Source organism: Phyllostomus discolor, chromosome 4, assembly GCF_004126475.2.
Source record: "Phyllostomus discolor isolate MPI-MPIP mPhyDis1 chromosome 4, mPhyDis1.pri.v3, whole genome shotgun sequence".
Classification (NCBI taxonomy): Eukaryota; Metazoa; Chordata; class Mammalia; order Chiroptera; family Phyllostomidae; genus Phyllostomus; species Phyllostomus discolor.
In genome coordinates, this window is record NC_040906.2 from 32,448,852 (window position 1) to 32,468,129 (window position 19,278).

General features: G+C 40.9%; 1 protein-coding gene across 2 annotated transcripts in view; it reads left to right on the top strand.

Moving 5' to 3' along the window:
- HECW2 (HECT, C2 and WW domain containing E3 ubiquitin protein ligase 2) overlaps nt 1–19,278 on the top strand; it is a 353,554-nt gene that overhangs the window by 153,445 nt on the left and 180,831 nt on the right. The window lies entirely within an intron of this gene.

Here is a 19,278-nt window from a genome sequence, read left to right on the forward strand (position 1 = left end):
TATCTATCTATCTATCTATCTTTGATTATTATTACTACACCAAAACCTAAGTATGCCATGCCTCTATGTAGCTATTTTGAGTTTAGAGACTGAAGGGGATAAGATACTGGGGATAATGTCCTCATAATCAGAACTTCTTACGGAATAACAGATTCTGGAGCTGAAAGGACCCTGAGGATAATTATCCTTCATACTGTAAGTGAGGAAACTGAGAGCCTCATGGAAACCTGCATGTAGCCACACAGCTGTTGGGAGTCACCATTTGGGATCATAACCTGTGATCCTGATTCCTCATTCAGTGTTCTTTTTATTATGCCATTATAACTATTTGTCTTTTTCTCCACATCAGAGCATGGGGGGTGAGGGTGGGGAGAAATGTAGCATATATCACGAGCCCCTGACTTGAGAATGAATAAATCTTAGAGTTTCTGCATGCTCTTTGTTCACATTAGGAAGTGGAATGTGTCTTTGGACAATGTGGCTGAGGTTGTTGGAGCATTGTTCCGTGGACTGAAGGGCTGCGGGTTTGATTGCTGGTCAGAGCACATGCTTGGTTGTGGATTCGGTCCCTGGTTGGGGCCTGTGCAAGAGGCAATCAGTCGATGTTTCTCTCTCACACAATATTTTTCTTTCTCCCTCCCTTCACCCCTAAGTATTTCCTCAGGGGAGGAAATGAGAAAAAAAGAAGTAGAAAGTGAATTGGAGTACTGATTTCAGAGAACTGCTTGGGCTTGTTTAACCTCCTACAACTTGTGGTACACAACTTGTCGGTGCGAACACTCACAAGGTGCTGGATGATGTGAAACTGGAGGCTTTTTCAAAGGAATCATTACAGGGTTTTTATATATTCAGTGTGAAATCTCCAGCATTGACATAGAGGATGACCCATCTGTTTTGCACTGAGGGGAAGGAAGACTGCTCCGATGTGAGGATTCAGGTGTATTCATCCAGCTTTTAAACACCTACAATGTCCCGGGCAGTGTGCTAGGCACTGGGAACACAGATGAATAAAACACCGGCTTTGTTTTGTAGGGACTTACAGCCTGTGAGAGAAGAGACGTGGGAACAGACAGCCAATATAATCTGAGCACTGCACGTGCACAGCACATGATGCAGAAGGGGCCAGTCCAGCGTATGTTTTCACGTGTCACCTTACGCTCAGTAGAAAGAGCACTGAGCAAGGCGCTTCGAGTCAGGTTTTGTCCCAGCGCTGCACTGCCCCGCCTGACTGTGCAACCTGGCATAAGCCATTCAGTATCTTCTGTGTTGGGGAAAGGATGAACCATGGCGAACTCCGACAAGGTTACTGGGCAGGTTAAACAAATGTCTGTGAAAGTGTTTTGAAAGTACTGTCTACCATATAAATTGAAGTATATTAGTCTCATTTTGAAAACAGGTGACCTTTTTTTGTACTAGCAAGCTCATATTCTTTGACTAAGCTCTCCATATAAGCATTCATGATCAAATACTTATTGAGTGCCAGCTTGATGTCAGACATCCTTCTAAACCCTGGAATAGAGCGGCGAATAAAACAGAGTGGGCCCCAGAGTGAGTCTTTTTTTTTTTGTGGTATTTATATTCTAAGGAAGAAAGGCAGAAAATAAACACATAAGCAATAAAGTATAGCTAGTATCCCGAGCAGTTACAATAGAGATAATAAAAACAAGGGAGCATGACAGGAGTGATCATGGAGACGTGTGTGGGGGATCAGGAAGGACCTCTCTGAAGGGTGACTTTTAAGCGGAGTGACTAGAAGGAACAAGCCAGAGGAAACAGGTCTAGCCTAAGCCTCAGGCAGGACAAGCTTGGCGGGTTTTGAGAGCAGAGAGAGGACCCCTGTGGCTGGAGCACAGTGGGTAAGGGGTAAATAGGACATACGAAGGTCAGGGGAGTGGACATGGGTTGGCTCACAGAGGACTTTGTAAGCAAGAATAACTAGTTTGGGTTTTATTCCAAGTACAAAGGAGACCAGTGAAGGCTTTCAAGCAACGGAGTAGAAAGGTGTCCTTTTTTAGAAGCTCACTTCGGCTGTTGGCAGAGACAGAATTGTAGGTCAAAGTCTTGTGGCAGTGAGGTTGAGAGAGAATGTGGGTTTATAACAGAAGAGTTGATGCAAATAGAATGTACATTTATAGGATATTATTGAAGATGGTATCAGTGAAATCCTCACGGCTCAGGTATTGGGTGCTGTGAGAAGGAGAAGAATCAGGGATGGCTCCTTGACTTTTCACCAGAGTAGTCCAATTTCTTGAGTGAAGAATAATTGAGGGGACTAAGGGTGAAGGGGAGAGGCAGTTAAGAATTGTTTTGGCCATGTCAAATTGTCATGCCTATGACATGCCCCATGCCTGGGGTTAGAGATGCTGATAGAGGTGTGAAGAAGGAAGTTGAGCGTGTGCCTCTGGAGTCCAGGAATGATTGACAGAGATGGAGCTGGGGGAGGTTACCTCGAGAGAGTGTGTCTGCACAGAGAGGAGAAGGAGGTTCAGGATGGAGGCTGAGCAGAGGGGAGAGGGAGGAGGTTAAGGATGGAGGCTGAGCAGAGGGGAGAAGGAATCTCAGGAGTCTGAGAAAGAGGGACCAGGAAAGAAAACTGCAAGACTGAGGTGTCCTTGAGGTAGGTTTCAGTCAAGTGGGAGAGAGTAACCAGCGTTGCTAGTTAGAGCCGAGGGGTTGGGTACTATAAGAGCAGAGAAGTGACTACTGGACTTGGCAACATGGCCTGGGGATCCCTGGTGTCTTGACAAGATTGATGGGGAAGGAAGTTGGGATGAAGTGAATTGAGGAGAAAAATGTAAAGTGAGGCAGTGGCAGATCAGTCCCTCAAGACATTTTCTGTGAAGGGGGTAAAGCAATGGGTAGTGCCTAGAGGGGCATTCAGAATAAAGCAAAGGCATCTATAGCTTCCATTAATGGATATGATCTAGTAGACATTGTCTAGATGGCATTGACGATGCAGGATAATTGCAGCGGGCAGATCCTTGAGAAGATGACAGCAGATGAGATTTACAGCACAGGTCAGAGGCTTAGACTTCACGAGAGCAGGGGGCACTTCATCCAGAACAGAAAGGGACGTAGAGAAGACGTGTCTAGACGCAGATGAGTTTCAGATCCGGCAAAGAAAAGATGAGTCTGACTGTTTCTGTTTTTATGCGTTTGAATCTTTTTTTTTCTTTTGAGTGTGGTAGAGAGGTGGAAGGGAGAGACAAACATGTGACACAGTCACCTAGGGAAGTACCAGAGGACATATATTAGAGCAATGCAGCAAGGTTGTCTGGCGGTACTGAGTCCCCTGCAAGATTTGTGGTCACGAGTCTAAAGTAAAACAAGCGAGCAAGCATCCTTGTGATTGGTTTTGTTTTATTTTGTCCTGCAGCTGGGCTGCAGGTGTCATCTACTCGGGCAGCTAGGTTTAACTACTGTTGAGCTTTGCTATGGGGTACAGCAGAAGCAGAGAAGGAGGATGGGGTTAGAGGGTGATCGTGGAAATGGATCAAGGACTCTAGCAGGATAAGGAGGATATTGATGACTTGGGAATGACTGACAGAAAACATGAGTTGGTGGCTTGCCGTGGAAGGATCTATGGAGTGGGAGCACTGGAGCTGGTGAGCCTGAAAGTCGGGAAGTGTTCAAACCCAGAAATACAGTGGTCCTCCCTTATCCATGGTTTTGCTTTCCAAGGGTTTAGTCAGCTGCTGTCTGAAAATATTAAATGGAAAATTCCAGCAATAAACAATTCATAAATTTTAAGTTGTGTGCCATTCTGAGTAATGTGATGAAATCTCCCACGGTCCTGCCGTGTCCTCCCTGGGACGTGAATCACCCCTGGTCCTGTGCATTCGTGCTGTGTGTGCTGCCTGCCCCTTGGTCACATAGCAGCTGCCTTGGCTCTCAGATCAACTGTTGTGCCACCCCAGTGCTTGTGTTCCAGTCACCCTCAGTTTGCTCAATGATGCCATAGTCACATAACTTGTATTATAGTATATTGTCGTAACAGTATACAGTTATAAATGTTCTCTTTTATTAGTTACTGTTGTTAATCTGTTACTATGCCAAATCTAGAAACTAAACTTCATCATCAGTATATACGGGGGAAGGGGAGAGAAGGTTTACTGTTGTGAATACACAAAACACAGAGTTTATTCTTGTATTACTATTTACTGATTATTTTATTATTTGTATTACAGCTGTGCACCTGCTTTTGCCTATCCCTGTGTGTTTGGGAAACAGCATAGCACAGGCAGGGCTCAGTACTGCCATGGGTTCAGACATCCACTGGGGGTCTTGGAGCATCTCCCCTGCCCATAAGGGGAGACTGCTGTGTGCCAAGATGGGAAATGTGAAAATCTCAGGAATGAAAGTCTTGTTGGAATTTATTCTGAGTATTTTGAGAGGTTCTCCACAGTGAAAAAGAGCCATTACATTCTCAAGTTACAAACTTTGGAATAGAAAGATGTCAGAGGACCCTCTGGACCTTTCTGGCTGTTCAGAACAGGCTTTTCGAGTGTTGGGAAGTGTGAACACCATTTTTTTCTACCAGAAGATCTGGGAAGAGATACCACTTAAGCATCAATCTCAGGCGACTATGAGGTCTAAATCACATTTATGTAACGTGATTTTGAAATAAAGTCTGGAATTTATAGGAAACATTGGCAGTGTGGTGCTGAAGTCAGACAATATGCTTAATTGCCCAACCTGAGTGAAAAGTTGAACAAAAAATTGTCTGCTTTACAATCTGGCTGCACATATTAAGCTAGGAGACAGGCGTTTCTGTGCTTCTTTGTTTATTTTTTAATTCTCTTGAAAAGATCTAAGGCCCTCTTACATTTTGTTATGCTTCTTTCCTGTGTATTTCCTTACACCTTCTGGTCTTATAGTCATGGTTATCTTATCTTCCCTGAAGAGTGTGAATTTTCCAGAATGTTTTGGTTCATTTCCTTGAGAGCTTTTAGCTTTAGAATTTTTTTTTTTTTCACTGACAAAAGATAGCTGTAAAACTTTAGGGAAGTGACTCAGTCTCCTAAAATATATTATGTCAGTTGCTGAGAACTTTGTAATCAAGTCACATTTTGCAGAAATGAGCTGCAGAGTATAAATGTCTTTTTGAAAGGACATTTAAAAATTTATGGCATCTTGAAAATCTGAAGATTTTCACTCACTGAATCCTTCATATGATGAGATGGATTTTTAATGGTGGAGTATACCTTCCCCTGGAAGTTGTTTTAGTAGTCTACATGCATTACCCAGGTGTATGTGAAAAGCCAAAACATTTAGTGATCTGCTGCTATATTAGTATAATCACGTTCCTTAAACTATATGTATTATCTCAACACTTTCTTGCACACCACATCCGTTGTCAGAGGGAGAATCACAACATTTAAAGGGGTGTCGTTTTGGTAGTCTGTGGCTGTTTGGCACTTCCTAGCCCTCTCTTTGTCCAGCTTTTGCCCTATGCCACACAGTGAAAAGTGGTCATGGGGGGGAAGAGCCACAGAAGAATAAAAGCCCCCAAAGCAAAGGAATCTATTTGTTAACTCCTTATTTCGTTTACAAATATTTAAGTTTCCTCTACAAGTACATATTTGGCCTTCCAAATTAAATTGTTGACTGTAGAAATTTTGTTTGCTCTGTTATGGTGTTTTTTTGTTGGGGGTGAGGGGGATTCCGGGCCATCATCAAAGGTACACTAGGTAATTTGTATTAGGTACCATAAAAATATGTCCTTCAATATAGCACATTATTCACTCTGGGAAAAAGCCGTTAAATGAAAGACAGAGGAACATTATGGGGCATAATATTTCTCAGGGCACTGAACAGTCAAAGCACAAGTAGGTGAAGTAGCCCACGGTGTGGAGGAACACCACGTGGATTCATGGCTGAAAGTTTTTCATTGGAATTTCATGTTGGACAGCAGATCCAAAGTTTCTCTGACTGCCCAGGGACCACCCCCACCCAAGTAAATCCAAGGTCTGTTACATGGCCAGGTCCTATATAGCTGCTTGGTTATTGATTTTCTGACCACAGCTTGCCTTTTCTATAAGCCTGGTGTATTGCTGGTATTCTTTCCATCCTGTAAGTGGTAACCATCCCCTGATTCAGTGTTTTAACTTATACCGGGAACTTTGTTTTTCATTTGAAATCATATTGACGAAGAAAGTACTGCAATTAATAAAACACTTCCTCTAAAATTACAAATGGAGGCCCTTTAAATGTTCATATTTCATATGAAAACATTTGTGAATGTATATTTGCATCTATGTGTATAAAATATCTGAGAAAGTTGTGTTGTTACCTGATACAATATTTTGAAGCTTTTGGTAAGAAGAAGGAGTGATCCATATTTTTAGAGGTAGAGTTTTAAAAGGGAAGGGTTTTCAGGAACAACTATAAAGGACACATAGATAAAATGAAGGGGGGTGGAGTCAGGGGAGGGAGGTGCGTTTGGCTGGGGGTGGGGGTAGTGGTGGGGGATAAATGCAGACAACTGTGCTTGAACAACAATAAAATAATTTTTTGAAAATTTACTTAAAAGTTGCTATAAGAGTATTATATTTTTGGTAAAATATTGAACAATAACAATTGTTTCTCTTTCTCCACCAACTGTAAAAAGTGTTAATGATGGATTATATACATAATAAGGCACACATGAACACTCGTGTATATGTACAAATAAACTTTTTTCCTTTTATTTATTTTTATTGTTGTTCAAGTACAGTTGTCTCAATTTTCCCCTTCCATGCCCCCGCCCCACTCATCGATCCTGTCCCCCTCTGACTTTGTCCATGTGTCCTTTATACGTGTTCTTTGATGGCCCTTCCCCTATTTCCCCCCATTATCCCCACAAATAAACTTTTAAACAAAAAAAAAATATCATGCTAAATGTTTTCTGTAAATTGCTTTTTTCATTTTGCAGTGTGTCTTGAACACCTATCCATCTCAATATTCATAATACCTTTTTATAATAATTTTTAAAAATATATTTTATTTATTTATTTTTAGACAGAGGGGAAGGGTGGGAGAAAGAGAGGAATAGAAACATCAGTGTGTGGTTGCCTATCGTGTGCCCCCTACTGGGGACCTGGCCTGCAACCCAGACATGTGCCCTGACTGGGAATTGAACTAGCCACCCTTTGGTTCGCAGGCCAGCACTCAATCCACTGAGCCACACCAGCCAGGGTTTATAATACTTTCATACATTTTTATAATACTCCCTAGTATGCTTGTACCATAATTTATTTAGCTGTTACCATATTGACGTTCATTTGGGTTGGTACCAAAATTGATATAAGAAATGCTGCAGCAATAAATATTTTCATGCTTATATTTTTGAGTATTTGTATCAGTATTTCCAAACAATAATAATTTCTAGTCATGGAACTGCTGAGGCAAAGAAAATGCACATTTAATTTGAGGGATACTGCTAAATATCCCTCCAGAAACATTGCATCAATCTAATAAAGCCCATTTTAAAGCATGAAATTAAATGAGAAATTGCTCAAATGATATGGGTCACAAGTGTCCTGCATGATTAGGGCATCCATCACAGATGAAGTTGTATACCTTTTCATGAAAATTTAAAATTTGTATTTTAAGTAGATACCGGTTGATAATAAAATAGGAAATTATTTTTAACTTTGTATTTTGAATTTTCTGAGAGTACAAGTTAGTGGCTGAAAGAGAGGGCATTTGATCTTGGAAACAAGGGTGAATAAAGAACATCTTTATAGGAACGAAATGGTATTTAATCAGGTTTTCATGATTTTTAAGTAAACTAACTAAAACTGGGATTTGGTCCAAAAGGCCTTTGTGTTAGGACAATACAGATCTTTAGGCTGTGGAATAGGAATAGAATAACAAAATTTCCTGTGCATATTTGGTTTATAAAAATAACCGCTTTGAAAGTACATTTTCAAGTTTTAAGTATCCCGTGCTTCTGAACTATTTCTAGGCTATCCTGTTTCAGTTAAAGGGCTCGACTTTAATACAATACACAAGCTTATCTTTTCACTCATGAGCGAAAATGCTGTATCTTTTCCAGACGTATGCAGCCATTAGTCATATACCCTACTCTCCTTCCCTCAACACAAAACCCTTCCGCTGTCTGTCCCACTTCCTCGCTGATGTATATGCGACAGGAGTGATGCAATCTCTCTGCAATGTTGGCAGTTATACTTAGGCTCGCCCCTTTGCAAACGCTTCAGGAATCCTATAGTGGATTTTACAGAGGCACCAAACACTATTCACTGTGATTGGAAAAACTGTTGAAAATGTGAAACTTGGTTCTTAGACTTATGAAAAAATTCCTTTAAAACTGACCTGAGGGTGCAACCCAGTTAAAATTTTCATAAGACAAACTCTGGTGCTTCTAGATTGTAGCATGTTTTATTATTCTAGTGGATTCCCAATTATTAATTACTGTTATAATGCAAATATGATTGTTGGTTATCTAGGACCTTCTCCTGGAGTTTGTTTAAATCGGAGGACCCTTCTTGTGCTGAAAAGTTGGCAGCATCTAGAATCATTATTCTCTTGCCTAGAAAGTGTTAGTAGACATGGCAGTGAAAGGCTATTGAACTATTTTTTCCAAGATGTGCTCATAGTTAAAGTATTCTCTTGAATACTAGTTAGGCCTACAAGTGCGAGCCTCTGTCAGACTCACCTGGGAGTCTGAGTGGGTTTGATTCCACCTTTGTCATCTACTAGTGGCTTCAACTCAGGCAGATTATGTAAATTTGCAGTTTTTTAAAGATGTTATGCATTTATTTTTAGAGAGAGGGGAAGGAAGAGGGAAGGAGAGGGAAAAAACATCAATATATGGTTGCCTCTCACATGCCCACCACTGGGGGCCTGGCTTGCAACCCAGGCATGTGCCCTGACTGGGAATCAAGCCAGTGACCCTTTGGTTCATGGGCCGGTGCTGAAACCACTGAGCCACACCTGCCAGGGCTACAGTTTTCTTGTCTGTCAGACGGACACCATAACCCTGTGCACTGTAGAAAGAAAGGAATAAAGTTTGTGGAGAGCATAGCACCGTGTTTGACTTGGAGAAAGAGCCTGATCTTGAGTTGTATCTCCATTCTCAGTTTTGTGTAAACCTGAAATTGTTCTCCCCAGAACTGTGCACCAGAGTATTCCTACTGCACTGGTCCCTGGACGTGTAGCCCACGGTAGCCTGCTACCAGGGAGGAATTATTTTACCTTGACCTCTGTGTAATGGACATATCCTTGCATAGAGAAATGCTTTTTTAAAAAATTAATAATTAAATTACTTAATGTATCTTGATGCTTCCCCTTCTTCAAATCTCTGAAATAAATTAGCCTCCAAAAGATCTGGTGAATGTTCATAGTGTGACTGGGGACCCCAGCACACAGTGTTCTCCTAGGCGTGAGGACCCTTGCCCGAGAGGAGCTCGAGAACTGTCAAGGCCTGTACGCAGTTGTCATTTTGACTCTAAGAATGGATTTTTTTTTTTTAGCCAAAACATAGTCACTACTTGAAGCAAATCATGTGATAACATTGGATTGTAAACATACGTTGGTTTGGAAGGCATACTTCTATCTCTATTTTTAAAATTCAGTTCTATTCAGAGTTAGCGAGTGCCCACATCTGTAGAATACCATGAACCCTTTACTCTCACTGCAGAGACACATCAGCAGGAGGTGGAGCTTTTAAGAAGGCTGGTGGTTTGGGGCCAGCAAAGGGGAGGGAAGGAAGTATGAGGGGGGAAAAAGCAGGAGTGGGCCACAGGGAAAGAAGAGGATAAAGCAGCCTGGGGAGCCAGCGTGTGCCCACGTGAGGCACAAGAGAGGACCCTTGGCCTGGAAATAATCTAGGCTGCATGAGAAGGACTCAGACTGTGATGAGGAAGGTGAATGGTCAGGGGTTTTAAAGACAAGACAACGTGGCCAAGTCAGTGGAGGGGTGGGGGGATCTCTTGGTAATGCATGGGGAGAAACAGAGACTTCTAGCACAATGGGATAGTTTTAAATAAACACATCTAACAACATCATCTGGGGGGCCTATTATGTCATTACTATAGGGCTTTGTGAAACCAAAAGATCTTGTTATAGGTTTCAATAAATTGAGAGTTTTAGTGTCTGGTATAGGGGATGTCGGAGTTACGACAGAAACATCTGGTGGATCTGAGAAAAGAAGAAATGCCCCCAAAATGCCTTCTTGTCCAGCCAGTGCAATCCCACTGGTTCTTTAAGCTCTAATCCAGTCCCCTATGAACTTCTATGAAATCAGCTCTGGGTTTCGGTCCAAACTATAATCTCTCTCTCTTCCATGTCATTTACTCTCCACACCACCCATTCTTCAGGTATTAGTTCAGCCAAACTATGTAAATGGCTCCCATTCTTCCATATGTAGATGACTTCACAAAGGCAATTTTTGTGTCTTGGGCTTTGAATTGGAACATATGAGAACCTGGGCCTATTGTATCGCAAGACAGCAATTAGCAGGGATGTTGCCACAGTCCCCACCAGTGCTTCTCACTCCTTCTTGTTCCTTTCCTTGCCTCTGTAAACATTGCTTCAGGGTCACCACCATGCAAGGAATGCCTCTGGGCAAGGTTCTAGGTATCTGAGGGCATTCATTTGTGGCATACTTCTCCAATAGGAGAAATAATAGGGATACTTATTTAGCTTATGTTGAACATTTAAAAATTATCCTTTAGAAGACTGAGACAATCTTATATGTTATAACCAGAGGTATATAGGAATGCCTGTTTTTACATATTTATTTTTATCTCCTTTTCTAGATATTCAGTGAATCTTTAAAAATGGCCTTTCTGAACTCTTCTCTCTGTGATAATTTATTTATTCTGGTTCTGTGTATATAGTCTTTTATCACTCGGTAAAGAGACCCTGGGAATTTACTATATGTGTTTATCTAAAAACTATCTTTGTGGTATGAGTTATAAACTTCTCATTTTATGCTATTGCTTTTCTGTGTGTGTGTAGTGTGTGTGTGTATACACACACACACTACACACACACATTTTTTATTGCATTTAGACATGCGAACTTCCCCTCCTCATTCTCTCCTTCTCCTAACCCCTAACCCTTGGCAACTAACCATTCTGCTTTCTGTCTCTATGAATTTGACTACTTTAGGTAGTCAAGTAAGTGGACTCTTACAAACTTTTCCTCAGGGTGTATCCATGCTATAGCACGTGTCATAATTTTCTTTCCTTTTAAGAGTGAGCAGTAGTCCATTGTAGGCATAGATCACGTTTTGCTCATCCATCCCCCATCGGTGGACGCTGGGTCCCCTGCTGCTGTGAATGAAGCTGCTGCGAACACAGGTGTACAAGTGTCTGTTCAAACCCCCTTTCAGTTCTTTGGGTACATACCCAGAAGTGAAATTGCAGAATCATGTGGTAATTTGATGTTTAACTTTTGGAGGAAATGTCATATCATCCTCCACAATAGCTGTATTAACTTTCATTCCCACGAGCAATGCACAATATTTCTAGTATCTCCCCATCCCCATCAACACATATTTATTTTAAAAAATTTATAATAACCATTATAATGAGTGTGAAGTGGTGTCTCACTGTGGCATTTGATTGGCATTTCCCCAGTGATTAGTGATGTTATGCATCTTTTCATTTGCTTATTGCCTGTTTGTGTATCTTTGATAGAAAAATGTCTGTTCAAGTCCTTTGTCCATTTTTACCCAGGTTGTCTTTTTGATGCTGAGTTGTAAGAGTTCTTTATATCATCTGGATATCAATTCCTTAACAAATATATGATTTGCAAATATTTTCTTCCATTCTCAGTTTTTTCACTCTGTTAATAGTGTTCTTAAATGCATAAAAGTTTTTAGTTTTGATGAAATCCAGCTTATCTATTTTTCTTTTGTTGCCTTTGTTTTTGGTGTTATATCAAAGAAATTATTGCCAAATTCAATGTCAGAAAATTTTGCCCTGAGTTTCTCCTAAAAATGTTTATAGTTTTAGCTCTTTTATTGACATCTTGATCCTTTCTGAGTTATTTTTTGTATATGGTGTAAGGTGAAGATCCAACTTCATTCTCTTCACTGTGGATATATATTTTTTCTAATACTTTTTCAAAAGACTGTCTTTCTCTTTTGAATGGTAAACATTAAAAAATAGTATTTGTAAGGTAATTTTTCTTTCTTTCAGAAAAGCATTGTAGCATAATGTGTTTTAGAATCATACAAACCTTAGTTTAACTCTAGGTCTGCTTCGGGGAAGTCAACTGACCATCCGAGCAAGGCTATTGGGTGGATCATCCATTTCTCTGGCTCCTGTAGCTACTTGGATGTCTGAACTCTGTGGTAGACTAGAGTGGTGTTGTTTATTTTCTTGCTGAAATTACACCACCAACCCCAAGTTCAAGCCAAAAGATGGAGGAAATATGTTATTCTCAAAGTCAAGATACAGTAGAATTTAATTTCCCTTTATCGATTTGATTTATCTTGTACCATGGAATGAGAAAATAGAATACAAATTCTGCTCTGTTTTCACTGTTATTATCTAATATTTTTTTCTGGCGTATTTTTCTAGGTATATAAAAGTTTCATGTGCAAAGAGTAATATTAGTTTTCTTTCTCTCTCTTTCTTTCTTGTTATTTATTTCAGTGTTGATTTCCATTGCGTTGTATTTCTACAGTGTTTTCCAGCAATATTTGTGAATCATGGTGGTGGCATTCAATATTTTTGTATTTTATATTTTAAGGGGAATGATTCATGCTTTTCCATTACCTCGCCTACTTCTGTGATTTATAAACTATCATTTTGTTGTTTTAGAAGATGGAATATGTTGTGGTACATTGCTGACAAAACACTGACAAATACATCTCTCTCCTAAGTTCTTGACTTGAACATTTACTATAAAAAATAACTTTCTTTTGTATATCACATTTCTTTAAGCTTTTTTTTTTAAAGATTTTATTTATTTATTTTTAGAGAGGGAAGGGGGAGAGAGAGAGAGAGAAGGGGAGAGAGAGAGAGAGAGAGAGAGAGAGAGAAACATCAATGTGTGGTTGCTGGGGGTTATGGCCTGCAACCCAGTCATGTACCCTGGCTGGGAATTGAACCTGGGACACTTTGGTTCCCAGCCCATGCTCCATCCACTGAGCTACGCCAGCCAGGGCACATTTCTTTAAGCTTTTGTACATAGTATTATAATTCATGAGCATAAAACTTAAAAACAAAGAACTAGAAGGATACTTAGGAAATACAGAACCCTGGCAGAGAAAATAGGTCTCAGCTGAGCTGAGCAGTAGATGCTGCATGGAGTACTGTGTTCAGTAAGATTGAGGCTTTCCTCTGGAAAGAGTTGTGTGATCAACTAGTGGTATTTGGCATGGGTAGGAGATGGAGAGCAATATCATTCAATTTTATTTTATTCTATTACCAATCTTAATATAATCTATTTTATTGATTTAAGAAACTGCATCCAGAAAGTAAAATAATTTGCGAAGTTCAAGTCAGAAAATCCTCTAGTCGAAATAGCTCATTCATCACAAATAAAAAATACATGTTTACCCTGTGTGAAGTCTTAATCTACTTATCTTCAAGTATCTTGTTTCTTACAGTGACAGGTTTTGTAAAAATGTGTATTTGTTTCCAGAATGGTGAATGCATTGGCCACAACAGGCATTAAGTATGTTTTTTAAATAAGACACAAGGTTATAGATGGCATTATTTCCCCCAGGAGGCTGAAAGTACATTCACGGCGCTTTCCCTGTCATGTTATGAATTGATGGAAGAGTAATTTCTGTTCTGCAGATGAGAAAATCAAGGCACAGAAAAGATTAGTAACCTCAGGGTCATTTCTAGTGTGTTTGGTATTTCATGCAGCAACTTCTGTCACCCAGTTGGAGAAGTGATCCAGTGACTGCTGTGAAGACGTATGTGATTTGGCGAGTACAAGGAGTGCTTGCATGAATGTAAAAAATAATTCCCCCTGAGAATTAAACTGAAAAATTGACATATTGACTGTGCCATGTATCCTTAAAGAACTTGCAAGGTTCTCGTCTTTGAATGACTAAAGCAGTTGGTGAAGAGTGTATACAATTCCAAGAACGGGTGGCCCAGATTTAAATTTTAGTTTCCTTGAGCCTCAGGTACCCCTTGAATAAAATGGATATTGTAATGGGGTCTTCCTCATGGAGTTGTAGAGAAAATTAGAAGAGCTAATGAATGGAAAATACCTCATACAATACCTGACTAACATCAAGAAGATACTGAATAAATAGCTATTATTATTCTAAGCCCAAGTTGTGACAGACCCAAGGTTTTGAAATATTCCAACAAGTTATAAAAAAAATCAATCAGAAGGGGCCTTGGATAGCTGTAGAAACTTAGAGTAAACAGTGTGGCCCTTGTCAGCGTCCATGTGATCCCTGTCCAGGGAGAGGATGTGCTGGCCCAGGGATGAGGTCTGCGTGGTCCGGAGGGCCAGAAATGTGCGTGTGATGTGGGATTAGCCAGAGATCTGTAAACATCTGAAGTTGCTCCCTGCTTTAGAACTCTCGCTACCAAGCAAACTTATGATGATAACTTGGCTTCCTACATAGTTTTCCTAGAGGGCCAGAGCACGTAAGAATTAGACCTCCTTCAAAGTTAAATTTCTTTTATTTTTCTATTTTGCTTGTTAGCTTATTTTTCTCATTAGATTCCAATGTAAATAAAATCAGATGATACTTGTCTTTTCTCTGACTGGCTTATTCCACTTAGCATAATGTTCTCCAGATCCATCCATGCTGTTGCAAAGGGTAGGAATTCCTTCTTTTTTATGGCCAAGTAATATTCCACTGTGTAAATGTACCATAGGTTTTTTTTTTTTATCTACTCATCTACTGATAGACATTTGGGCTGTTTCCAAACCTTGGCTATTGTAAATACTGCTGCAGTGAGCACAGGGGTGCATATATTCCTTCTGATTAATGTTTTGGGTTTCTTTGGATATATTCCCAGGATTGGAATCACTGGGTCATAGGCAGTTCCACTTTAATTTTTTTGCCATAATTGCATAGTGTTTGCCACAGTGGCAGCACCAATATGCATTCCCACCAACAGTACACTAGGTTACATTTCTTATAGTCTGCCTCGATGATTCTGACCAATTCTAGGGGCCTGATAAGATCAAAGCTCTTGCTGACCCAGCAGGAAAATTTAGAATGGTGGGGATTTCACCAAGTCACTGTCTTTCAAAGTACATTGTTCAGGCTGTTTGCAGGTGTTATGTGATAAAGGTTCTCTGACCATAGAAGTCAGAAGGCTCCTGGAACCTTTTATGTTTGCTAATGAATGTTGTGACCCTCTAAAGGGTGGGATTTAGTGTCCACAGCATTCTACTCTGATTTGACAAGGAGCCCTCTTTACTAGTATGTAACTTCTCAAAGCACTAAGGTTTCTCCAAATGCATTTTAGAAAAGTCTTCACTCCTAAGGAAATATCTCTCTGTAAGGCTTCTTGGTAGCACATGCACTTGCTGGCAACAGAAAATTTTGTAATATGACAGTTAATTTCATGCATTGAATATTCTTCAATTACTGGCGTGAGGTTGCTGTGCTACATGGAAGGAGAAATCAGATGTGTGAAAAATTTGTCCTGAATGGTCCATAAAGGGACTAATCTGCAACAGATTGCACTGCAGTCACAGTTTATAATGTACCAATCCATGCTTCAGATTCCAGAACTGCTGCTTTTCTGTTGTCTGTTGAGGCTGTCCTGCAGAGAGGTTTCTACCTCTGTTAGTTTGTCACATCACAGGGATGCTCCTTGTGGTGGCAGTGGCCATGCCCCCGGTGCCAGCCCTCCTGCCTACAGAAGTTAACTTACGCAGTAATCAAAAGGTGGCTCTGCGGACTGTGACTCTTGTATCTGACTGAGCAGTAGGTCAGTAGCATCCAGGAACTCTAAACTTTTTTCTTCTGCAAAACTGCCACTGTATTTTGGTTTTGGTACCTAGAAAAATCCACCCCTTATTTCATGTTTATGGATTTCCAGTCTTATACTTTGAAAACCATACACATGATTAAATGCTGTAAACACATTAAGGAAGAAGTTAATAGGCATATGTTGAAAGCCCACAAGGAAATACAGGGTTATCGTAGTGTGGTAAACTCATGTACATATTTTTTAAAAATTGAAACACTGTTTAACATTTTATTTTTTAAAACTGAAAAAGTTTTCTTTAAATTATTTTTTATTTTTCAATTACTCACTGAGTAAGTAAGTAAGCTCAGTGAGTAAGCTTAGGGACTGAGAAACAAGATACCTGCATTGAGTCCTGGTTCTGCCACTAATCAGCTGTGTGCCTGTGGGCATGTTACATAGCCCTTCTGTGCCTCAATTTCACCATCTATCACAGAACAATGATAATAATGGCATCTAAACCATGGGGTTGCTGTTAGGATTAGTTTAATATATTTTATAAAACAGTAAGAGTCCATGAAAGATAATATGTGTATAAATCCATACACATGAAAGTCATGAAAAAGCAAAAAAAATCAGTCTTTAGAAAATGACATTTTTTATACAATTGGAATAACAAAATTGTATTTTAAGAAATGTTTCTTAACATCCAGTACTTATAAGACCTATTTAGTTTAATTAAGGCATCGAGGGCTTTGAATTTGATTAAAAATTATCTACTACTGTTACTCTTCAGTGAGATAAGGACGTTGCTCAGTGGTATTCTCAAGGTCATAGCAAGGGGACAAGTCCTCTAATTTGGCATGTTATTCTTTTACTTACATCACACACCACGCACACCTCAAGTGGTCTCTTTCCTCTGCATATTAACTTTAGGCTGAAAAGGAGCCACAAGATCCTGAACACTGGGGACATGCAAGCATGTTCTCAGGGGTGTATTTTTTACAAGAAGTTTTACATTTCATGTTTTTGTTTTAGCAGGGGACAAACCACCCAAAGTAGTTAAGCATATTCTGACTCATTTGGATCATTCATTTATAGCATTTGTGCTTATATTATTGTCACCAAGTAATGCTGCTTTGTCTGACCCAATGAGAAAAGATAAAAGGTAGGGTTACTACATAAATGATATCTTCGTACCAGGTAAGGACCAAAAACAGAGGTTTCACAGCAGTTTTAATAGAGAAAACGGAGAAGAGCTGAGTCATCATCCAGTATCACCCATGCTTTCCGTGTAAACTCAGAAAACCTCTGCTGTTAGTGTTACAGTCTCGTTATGGTTCCCTCGGTCACAGTGAGTGAGCATTGTTAATAAGAATTTTGTTTGTTTTCTGATTGGGTGTTTTCTGCTACCTTGTCTACCAAATCGCTGACTTGATATTCTGCTTTAACTACTCTACTGTTGATTACCTGTAGTGTATTCTTCATTGCAATTATTATTGATACATTGTTCATTTCTGACTGGTTCTTTATTGTGTTGCCTATGTATTTGTTGACATTCTTGATAAATTCATGTACCCTTCTTAGTTCATCAGGTATCTTTATAACCAGTGTGATGAACTCTGCTTCTGGTAGATTGTGTGTCTCCGTTTTATTTAGTTCTTTTTCTGGAGTTTTGTTCTTTCATTTCATTTGGGCCATCTTTCTTTGTTTCCTCATTTTGGTAGCCTCCCTGTGTGTGTTTCTGTGTATTTGGTAGAGCTGCTATGTCTACCAGTCTTGGTAGAGTGGCCTAGTGTAGTAGGTGTCCTGGAGGGTCCAGTGGCACAGCCTCCTGGTCACCTGAGCTGGGCCCTTCAGGTGCACCCTTGGATGGGCTGTGCACACCCTCCTATTGTAGTTGTGTCCTGATTGCTGTGGGTTTGTCAGCAGGAGGGATTTACCCCCAGGTTGATCACTTTTGAGGACTGACTGTGACCACCACAGTGGAGGAACTGATGTGTAGGGGTCAACCCCATAGAACAGGACTCACTTCAGGGGGGCTCTGGTGCCCGATGAGTCCATTTCTTGAGTGTGCTACTTAGGGAGGTGGTTCAGTCATGCTCAGTTGTGGTCGGATGCTGTCCACAAGGAGTGCTGGTTCTTGGGCTTCCTGGGATGTTCAGGCCAAGATCAACTGCCACTGTGCCCTGCCCAAGGCCACTTGGCATGAGCTACAGAGCAATCTGCAGATAGCTGCTACATGTGCTAGGCTTGAGGTACCCGAGAGAGGCCAAGCTCAGAACTGAGGCCAGTTGCTGCTAGTGCTGGGCCTGGGGCCACATAGCAAGAGGTATAGGGCATGCCAAGGTCTGAAGCTTTGAGAGATTTTAGGAAAGTCTGCAGCATGAGCCAAGAGAGGCCTCTTGTGTGGAAAAGTCACTGGAAATAGCTTAGGTGGGCCTACAAGTTGGATGGGTGGGGTCTCAGGGAATGACAGAGGTGCAGGTGTGGGGGCAAGGACAGTGTTAGCTAGGTTGATGGAGACTCAGATGTAGTGCCCATCTGCCTGCTCTGTCAGGGGAGGGCTCAGAAAAGGACCAGTGGCCTCTGCCAGCATATCTGCCTGGGTGAAAGCTGCCCCTCCAACCCTTGCTCCAAAGCCAGATTGTTCAGTCCCTCCTCGTTTGTCCCTGGAACCTTTCAAGCTGCTGCCCAGCATTGGAGCTCAGAGTGAGTTCAAGTAAGTTTACGTGGGTTCTTTAAGAGATATACCTTGGACTCCAGAAGCCCTTGTCTCACTCAGCCACAATCCCTGCTGGTTTTCACAGCCAGAAGTCAGGGGGACTTACCTTCCCAGCACTGGAACCCTGGGCTGGGGACCTGCTGTAGGATTGGGGCTCCTTTCTTCTCAGGTGGGACCTCCACAGCTGAGATGTCCCTCCTGTTTGTTTAACTGCCACAGGAAGGTGTGGGATCAGCTCCTTCCACATCTTCACCCCTCCTACCAGTCTTGACGTGGCTCTTTATATTCTTAGTTATAGGACTTGTCTGTTCAGTGAGATGTCAGGTGGTTCTGAATGATGCTTGTTCTGTAGTTTTGATGTGGTTGTGGGAGGAGGCGAGTACCTACTCATGTTTACCTACTCCGCCATCTTAACCAGAAGCTTCCCTTGTATGTTCTCTTTAACAGTGTGACTAGGCTGAACAAGGTATTTTCCGTCTTCCTTCACTGAAGTTCTAGAGAATTTGAAGAACTAGCCCCAGGATACAAAAATGATCTAATACCTGCAATCTAGGTCTTTATAGATCTGCCTTCGTGAGCAGAGTGGTATTTTATCGCAGGTTAGGTTATCGGATTGCAGGGTTACCGGTGGACAGGGATGACCAAGGATGCAGGATCTCAGGAAGGCATTAGGTAGGATGAAACATTAATTTCCCT